General features: G+C 36.6%; 1 long non-coding RNA gene across 1 annotated transcript in view; it reads right to left on the bottom strand.

Annotated features, from left to right (window-relative positions):
• Positions 1 to 10,156, bottom strand: part of LOC117597777 (uncharacterized) — a 28,169-nt gene that overhangs the window by 12,612 nt on the left and 5,401 nt on the right. The window lies entirely within an intron of this gene.

Here is a 10,156-nt window from a genome sequence, read left to right on the forward strand (position 1 = left end):
TACACAGGGATATTTTGTAATATGCAGATCTTTTACAAGGCTGTCAGTGAGCTTTACTTTGAGCAGCACATTTTGTGACTTGTAAAACTTGTTTTTCTGTCTCTACTGCATTCTGTCACTCACAAGCTGGAACAGCTGCTCTACAGTTAGGAACTTGGCTGCAGACTCTCATGGCCTACATACTTACTGAACTTACATTTTCAAATGTTTGTGTTCTCGTTCTCTTTGACTTGTCGTTGATGTTAGTCTTGCCAATATGTAGACTTTTGGATTTTTTTGATATGCAGTGTTGACATGCAGTATCAACTGTGCCACGTTCTATTTTCATTTTCAGCATTATTAACCTTCCTTCTAGTAACACACTGATGAACTTCCTTGTGCATGTACTCTATGCAAATCAATAGGAAGCACTGAATTGGGGTGTAAAATGGTGTCTTTTAATACAGACACTGCTCACCTGCTTAATCTACTCCTTCATTGGGCTACATCCAGCATTCCCTCATCTACAAGCCTACGAATTTATAGCTTGTGTAGGTGTGTTGACACAAATCCTTTACTTTTAGGACCCTGAACCCAGGATTCTCCATCAGAAACAGGATGTAAAGACGAAGCCTTGGTTCAGACCACAATCACATTATGGGATAAGAACATGCCATTATGTTTTATCCAGAAATCTCTATTTGACTTTGAATGGCTGTGATTCATCTAACATTTGTGGAATCTTCAGCAGGTTACACTCCATTTGAAGGCATTTTCATTTAAGACAGCATATGTAGAGTTTCCATCATAATTTGTCATTTCTGTGAAACTTGCAATAGCGCTCTGTTCCTCTATTTCTTCATAATTGCTTTTCTACCATTATTATGTTTTTCTTTTATTCATATGATACCCCTGCCAAGTGAATGAATTGAATTCCTGATCTTTCAAGTCACTTCCAACTTTAAGAAACATCTTCAGGGAACATATTAAATAGTGCTATAGCTATGCGCCCATTGCACTTTCCTATTTATTAAACACTTAAAACCTCACAGTTTTTGGGAAATGGACATTTTCAGTGTCTCAAGAGCCACGGTTTTATAGCGTTTGTAAGTAAGACTCTTACCATTAATGTGAAGATTTTATTGATTACCAAACCTCATTCAATGATGTCTCACAAGAAGGAAGCAATGAAACAAAGAAGGAAATGTAAATAGATTCCTTGAAACCGTGGAAAGTTCCAGTGTAGCAGAGAGAGGAGATTTATCGTTGACGGTGACCCTCAGTGCTAACAGCAGAGACCCTCCAGAGGAGCTGCCTAGGGCTTTGTGCCAAACACCCTAACATTTAAAGAGGTGAGGAGGAAACTATCCAGAGGAGACAAGAAACACATTGGTAGAAGCTCAAGTACCACTTTTCTACCCACACACACATTTCCAGCAGCTGACCTTGCTTTTTTTGGCTGGTCCACATTTGGACCGTCCCCGAGGTGGTCATATCGGCTTGTTACTCGTAGGCCAGCTCACCAGCAGGGAGGATTATGTTTAAGGAGATGAAAAATTAGATGAAAGGGCATTTCGGGAAAATTAACCACCACTGGAAGTGCCACTGTAGAGCCAGAATCTCCATTTAGAAGCGGAAATCGAGAATTTGTCAGAGTAAGCTGAAGGTAATTAGGTGAAGCACTGCCCTTGGCTCAGAGCCCAACACCTTCTCCTGCATACTCTATGAGGTGTCATCAACCGGTTGTCTTTACTTGGCATACATTTTAACTCACAGTGAGAGCCTAGGCTGTACCTTAACAAAGAGATAACCTGTTCAGACATGTTCTAATATTTTTGCCCTTTGTATATATTTTGAAAAATTACTGGAGCCTTCACAAATTTTCCTTCCTTGGCCTCTCCATATGCTTTTCAGACAGGAAACAGACCAGCGCTGTGTTGTAGAAACCTTTCTCTGCTCCTAATGGTACAGATGTTCATGCATTACATCATCAAGAGAAACCCTTATACCTCACTCATGCCATGCATGGGAAAATGAAGATAGTCTTTTTAGAGGTAAATAAAGACTTCTTGTTAATGTGATTCAGATCATTTTCAAGAAGATGATTTTTTGCCATACTTAGAATTTGGCAATGGCTCGGAAATTCATGCCACCAAATGATAAACGCGAAAACCACTTGTTTTTCTTTAAAGTGCTATTACACCACCATAAGGTCAGGGGTCATCTTGGGCAGGTGCCGAGGTTAACCTGCTCAGTGCAACTCCAGACTGCTCTTAGCAAGTTCATCCAGAAAGGGTTAAGAAAAATCTAACCATTTCTCAGCTTGAGGTCATGCCTGGTTAAATATGGCCTGGCATGGGTTATGAGACAGACAGTGCAGACTAGCTTTGATTCTCTTAGGCAAGCACCTGAGTTCATTATCTGCTCCCCTTGTGCTGACCCCACATGGCTGAGATATTACTACTGCCCCAGGCTGTTGCAGTATACAATCTCTCTCTCTTTCTCTCTCGCTCTCTCACTCTCTCATCCCCCTCCAACTCTCTTCGGGCTGAACCTATAATCTAGGGGGTTTTCATGAAAGATCACAGGTGCTTATTTACAAAATGACAATTTTCCATTTCCATAATTCCATGTTACCATTACCAGATCTTATTGCAGGAGTCAGTATCTTATTTCTGAGGTTTTATAACCTAATGAAAGATGCTTAGCTCTGTTCTTCCACATGCACACACAGACACACAAACACACTTGAGCCACGGGGGCTAGAACAACAATCTCAGGATTGTGGCATGTCTTTGACTAGGAAGCATGAAGAGGTCATAGGGAAGGCAGTCACTCAGAGCAAGCCTGCAACACTGAACTCTGGAAGTCCAGCAAATGCTTTCATCCTACCGAGCAAACCATATCTCAGAGGAAAGTCATATCATGTCACATTTCTACAAAAAAAAAGAGAGAAAAGAGACGCCCGTAAATATCTTATTCCTTTTCCCTGTTCTTTATTCCTTCATTCCTCTTGCTAAGTCATTATTAATGTTTTGGTTGATCAGTGATCATTGACTTTACCTTCTTTAAGTCCCAAAATAAGGATAATATTTGTCCACAAACAGTCATTCCCTTGTTATTGTTCAAATTGTAACATTTTATATTAAAATAACATTAAAACATGGATTTATCACTCCAGAGAGGTGTGTTAGAAGGCAAATTTCCTGCTACCCCCCAGTACAAACGGGACATCTCAGTCTTGGGAGCAGACACTGTCTGGGCCTCATACTGGGGAACTTAGTGCATGGAGAAATATTTTCACAGGATTAACCCTGGCCATGGTGGGCTATTCTCAACAAAGGGTTAAGAGTTCAGGGAAACAGAGACAGGGAAGACCGCCAGGGTGACTTACTTAATAGAATGTTATTTTAAATAAATTGTCCCCCATCGTGGCAAAGCTTGAAAAGTTGAGAAGTGCTTGTTGTGAAGCTTTTGTTGTGCTCGCTGTTTTCACTGCTTCATATTACACCATTAAATTACTGTGTATTTCTTAGTGTCACCTTCATAACAGACAAATTTAAAAAAGAAAAAAGAAAAAGGAGAAAGGTAAAAAGCAAAAGTTGGGCCACCATTATTCTGCTGCCTCCAACAAAACCATGTTTTTGAGGAGATGTAATTTCAGCCACTTAAGGATCATTAAAAAGAGATCATATTAAATATCGCTGCTTGAGAGGCATACTGAGAGAGGGATGGCGAGAGAAATACAGAGGAGATTTGTTTGTCAGTCAAATTGTGACTGCCTTAATCTCTTTAGCTGTCTGCCGAGACAGGTGAGGGAGACGCGGATGGTTGAGGGTCATTTTTCTGCAAATCTGCTCATTAAATGTTGACAAAACAGGCAATTTTCTGTAATTTTTGCCATAGCCTTCTTTCAGCACACCAGTCACTCAGAACCCCTTCATTTTGAGTAGCACCAAGACTCGACCTTTGACATGGATCTCATCTTTGGCCTCCTTCTCCAGTCTGTGGAAAGGACGTAATAGTTGTGCCTTTCAGGTCAGGTGGATGCAGCTTGCAAGTTTAAGGTTTGAGGGGCCATAAAGGATCCCTTTGTGCTTCTTTTCCCTCGCGGAGAGCAGGCCAAGGGATAAGAAATGTGCTTAATAGCGCAGGAGTGGGCTTATCATCAGTTGCCATTACTGCTCCAATATCAATGAGGATGACAGACTTATCAGTGACAAAAGGCCCACGTGAAGCCTGGGCTGGTCCTCTCATTTTTGATCTCTGGTCCGCTAAGCTGGACCATTCATTCAGGCTAAGCACCGGGCAGCATACCTCTCTCTCTCTCTCTCTCTCTCTCTCTCTCTCTCTCTCTCTCTACTCCTGCAGCATGCCAGGGATCACTCATTCTCTCCCTCTATCTCCAAACCCCTCTGTTGTGTTCACTCCAGTTCCAGCTATTATTGACAAAATTTGGCTTAATTTCTTAAGCAACTGAGATATCATGATACATCACTGTGATGAAGGTCTCGAGTCCTAAGATTGCTTTGTATGTTAACCCTTTAAAAACACCAATCTGCACCACTAATTTGATGAACTAAGCTGGGTTTGTTGTGCTGCAGAAACAGTATAATTTTTCTGTATAATTCTTTGGACATATTATTAGCTGCATCTACACAGAAAACTATGTGAAATTCTGTGTAAGATTTTAGTCTAATTTAATTCAAGAGAACGACTTTAATCCAGTAACCCGTCAGAACCCAGTTACTAGCAAAGCCCTATATATTCCCATGCAAATAGTTCAGTTAGGGGACATAAATGCACAGGAAATAAATGTATTGTTTATTTGTACTGTTTTGTGTGCACCAGAAACACGTAGTGTATCTCAATACATCAGTGAAAATACATTTTTAAAAATATATAATTGCATATAATACATAATTAAAGTATATATAATTACAGTATGCAAGTACACAATTACATACTGCCGGAATTATTTAAAGCATTCCAAATCCAGGTTAACAAAGACATAATGATATACAATGATGGTCTATTGTTTTCTGTCTTGCTAAAAAAAAAAAAAAAAAAAAAAAAAAAAAAAAAAAAAAAGCTGTAAGATCACGGCTGAGCAATCTTGATCACCAGTAAGAAAATCTGATCCAATATGTTCAGGCTGTGTATTGAGTAACTCAATAAGCTTCATGTTTGGAGGGCATGAGTAATTATCTTTAAATCCTTCTGAATTTAGAATTTGTCTGGCAAACACGGCTGAATTTGTCTGGCAAACATGGCGACGCAACAGTCAAGTTCATCTCAAAATGTCCATATTTTAACAAAATTTAATTCAGGCCACTATATTGATAATCTGATTCCCTTATGGTATGTTTCAACCCCGAATTCCTTCAAATAGTAACCCTAGAAGCTTATGCCAACAAGCAACCCCCCCCCCCCCATTTGCCTCCCTCCGCCCAACACACACACACACACACACACACACAGGGTCTTACACACCTGGACAATCCGAGTCTTTCATTGAGAGCCATGGTGAGGAGCAGGTACAGACAGACTCAAACACCTGCTATCGTAAAGTATGTTCTCCATCGCTGAGCCTGGTCCTTATAGGACTGGGACTCTATTGTTCTCCACCTGTGCTGACAGCCAAGGTATTTCTGGACTCCTCGAGCTCATACAAGAACAATGGTCAATTCATAGGTGTTGCTCTAGGAAAATTGTATTGCTTACTGAAAAATGTGTACAATTAGAGTTATCAGAAACAATAAATTCCAGAACTATGTAAATTCACATTCACATTATTGCTAGATCTTTTTGATTACAGAATCAGATTTTTTTTTATATAGAATAAGTACAGACATTTTTGGATGTTAGACAAAGGCTAAAGGAGTTTGTGGATATTTAAAAATCTGTAATATATTCAAATGTTTTTGTCAAGTCAACAATTTCGTTTGTCATTGTTTTCTATCTTTTGGCATTAAATTTAGCGATCACTTAACACCATGCAGTGATAGTCCCCTGTAATAAGGCCTTGCCAAGCCAAGAATGCGGTGCACCTGTGTGCCTGAAATCCTTTCCAGCCTGCCCTCGGCTTTCAAAAGCAAACATCACTGGCATTTTTATGCACTCATCAGCAACCCCAAGCATCATAAAAGGCAATTTCTTTGACTAAAATGTGGAGATTTTCTCCCTTCTTCTTTCAGTTGATCAGAGACAAGCCCCTGTCGATCAAATTACTATGACCTTACCATCATGGGCATTTTCATCAACTAAATTATGGCTTTAAATGCTCCCTGATTTGTTCTGCATCTTAATGGACGGCACAGAAAGTTGACCCACTCCCCCTGTACACTGTGTTAAGCTCAGTGATAGAGGGGAATTTGCTAATTCATCTGGGCAAGAGGCACCTTGGAGGCCTGGGCCAGCACATGGGTCCCTCAGCTCTGATCCCTCGCTCCTGAGCGGCCCCATTAGTTTACTGCAGAAGAATTCTCGGTCAAGTAAATGGCTGTGGTGGCAAACAAAGCCCCACTTCAAGCAAGATTACTGCTTCAACAAGAAAGCTTTTGATGAGCGAGCCTGTTTCAAAATGTTATCTATACCACCATCACTCCTAGAGGTCAACAAAACCATTTCTAATCACCCATGCCTTTGGCTACTTATTTGCTTCGCCGTGGGTGTGTCTTTCTTTCATGGAGAATGAGAACAGGAGGGGAAAATGAAAGCGATGTACTGAGACAGAGTAGAGAGAAGTTTAACATGAAGCACTTTTGAGAACACATGAGATGACAAAGCAACTTTTGCTCGCTGTGCCGATCTCCATCCGATATTCACCCCTGAGGTATTCACTCCTGAAGCCCTGCTGTCAATCAGAAAAACCTGAGATAAGGAATATTCAGCTCTCGGCTCCTGTCACACAGCATTTATAAGACAAGAGTGAGAGATTTGTAAATGTTTGTCCAAATATAGCTTATAATAAAAGGCTTACATAAACAGTTAGAAGGCTCATGCCATTAAAGACGAATGCCTTTTAATCCCTCAGTCAATTAAAAAGAAATGGCATTTTACAACATGAGAATCCTGTGCTAACTGCATGAAACCCAAAGACATAAGTAGGTCTGGTCATTTGCTCAATTTTCTTGTTCTGATAATACTAGGCATTAGACATAAGCAATTTAACACACTCCAGTGTTTTAGCTTTTTTTCTAATTCTTTCTCACAAAGAGGTCTATTGCTAAGGCAATAAACCATTGCTTGTTATCATAACTCCAGTGACGGTATCTTACATGGTAGATTACATAGTAGCATGTATCTGTTTATTCCAGTTCATTACATGACAGTCCTCTACAACCAATACCGGGTTATTATCCTAAACAGATGCCTCTTTGACCTAGTACATTGCATTTTTAAGCGCATTTTTCCCCAACATTCATTCATTCCTTTATTCATTCATTCATTCATTCATGTATTTAGTTATTTAATTATTTAGTTATTGACTTATGGGAAAAAACATACTGACCCTTCTCCTGTACCTATATCCTGTGTGTTATATTAAACTTTTTGCCACATAAGTAAGTCCTTGTTACTGCTATTCACATAATTATTTGACATGGAATCTAATGTATTTACTTACAGGTTTTACAGTACCACTTAATACAATACAGTTAACTCAATTCAGTAGATACTTAATTATTGCACAAATGATTTTCATATTGTGTTTCAACCTGTAGTTTTATAGGATAGTAACATATTTATCACTTGTTCAACTGTTAAATCTGGTCTTATATTATTATTATTATTATTATTATTATTAGTAGTAGTAGTAGTAGTAGTATTTTAGGTAAGTATGTTTCCACATAAAATCATGCAAGTATAGCTTTTATTTTATTCTCACATTTTATTCTTACAGTACAACAGATTTCTTTTCACATATAAGTATAAAGATAAGATTTATTTTACATAAGATTACATTATACTATACAGTGCAATATACTATAATTTTCTCATATCTTGAATGTCTGACTACTTTATTTAATCCGATAATTGAATTAGAAATTCCTTTTTTAATTATTATAATCTCTATAATTTAAACTTTTTCAGAAATTATAATCAATTTTGCTGGATGGATTTAGAAGCCCCCGAGTTACGATAAAGACCCTAATGTCAGAAAAGTAAGCCAATCATTAGTATTTCATACAATTGTGATAAAAAAAAAAAAAAAAAAAAAAACACCACACAATTATTCTAAGAATTCAGAGCAGACCTGCTGGCTTATAGGAATAATTGAGTTTACGATGCCCTCTACAGCTCTACGACCCATAAAACTGTGGCCATAATGAAAAGTGTGACTACGATCTATGTTTGTTTGTTTGTTTGTTTTTTCAGTGTGGTAGAAAGAAAAAAAATCATTAAACCATTATTTATAAATAAATAAATAAATACATTAAAACAGTTCATTATAAAGTCAATATTAGTTTAAAAATATCATTTATGTATTTTATGCATTATCTAATCTGCAGCATCTTTAAACTTAAAGAACATTTGATGTATTCCAAAACAGCTAAACTGATAGAAGAGCATTTTTAATATTTTTTAGCTACATCAGGAAATCTTCACTGAAACAATATTCCTTCTTCCAGAATGACATCAAGATGAGTGATCTATTTGTGTAAGACTTTCATCATCTCAGTAACAGACATTATGCATGAGTTTGTATGTAAAAAAAAAAAAAATTGATTCCAAACAGGGCCAAAATAGTCTGATTTTTTTTTCTGACAAAATAGGGCTGGGTTTTTTTGTTTTTTTTTCCCTCTATATCCTCCCCAGGAATGTCATTTCTTCTTCCATCTAATGACCTTCATCCCCCCAATCATCAATGTCTACACACCTATGGCCATATTAATTTTGCTTTATTGGTAAATGCATTAGATTCAAAATCGAAGTACTATAATAGATTTTAAATGAACACTATCTTTCAGACCACAGTTAAATATATGTGTCTAAAGATACTGATACTCATAGCTATACTGGTCTCATAGAATAATAAATATGTAATCATTTAGCTATATGAAAAAAAAGAAAAAAAAAGAAAAAAAAAGAATGCCCCAGTCATGTTTTTTACAAATTTTGTCCAGCAATGAAACTGATGTTGAAGATTTATGTCAGCAGGAGTCAGTGGGCAGAATAAAATACTTTTCATTAGAAACATTAGGTCTCAGAAAATGATAGAATTCATAAATGCTTAATAGAAATAGAATTCACAAGTGTCACATAACAACTAGACAAAACTTAGACAAACAAATGTTCATAAGGGTTTTTTTTTTTTGCATATTCCAATTTTTTCTAAGAAAAATTGGTAAATCAAAAAAAAATAAATAAATAAAATAAATCTTAAGAAGAAATGAACCAACCACTTAATGAAACTTTAGATTATCTTATGTGTTAATGCAAAATAAGTTTTCATTAAATACAGACCAAGGGAAGCTGCTGTCTGAAAATGTTATAGAAGTTCTCTAATTTCTCTAATTAATACCATTCTCTAATTATAATTATATATAACTATATATAACTATATATATATATATATATATATATATATATATATATATATATAGTTATATATAATTATAATTATATTATAATTATAATTATATATATATATATATATATATATATATATATATATATATATATATATATATATATATATGTATGTGTGTGTGTGTGTATATATATATACACACACACACACACACACACACACGTATATATATATATATATATATATATATATGTCATGACAGATACAAATAAATATCATTAAAAATAGAATTCACAAGTGTCACATAACAACTAGACAAAACTTAGACAAACAAACGTTCATAAGGGTTTTTTGCAACACAACTAGAGGGAGAGATAATTCTAAGAGAAATGGATAGATTTAAAAACAACACCTAACTCTTGAGCAGAAATGAAGCAGCTCGCACACACTGAACCAATGAGAAATCAAGCAACAGGCGAAGAGCGCCATCTTGGGATTAGAAAAGGCAGTGCAGCTGAGGATCTCTGCTCTGTGTTAGAGCTATATCACCAGAGTGGAAACGACACACTAATAATCAAGAATACATAAAGAATCAATATCATAAGATCATGGTATTGATGGTATTAGACTTAGCATAAGTAG

This window comes from Pangasianodon hypophthalmus, chromosome 8 (genome assembly GCF_027358585.1).
Source record: "Pangasianodon hypophthalmus isolate fPanHyp1 chromosome 8, fPanHyp1.pri, whole genome shotgun sequence".
Lineage (NCBI taxonomy): Eukaryota > Metazoa > Chordata > Actinopteri > Siluriformes > Pangasiidae > Pangasianodon > Pangasianodon hypophthalmus.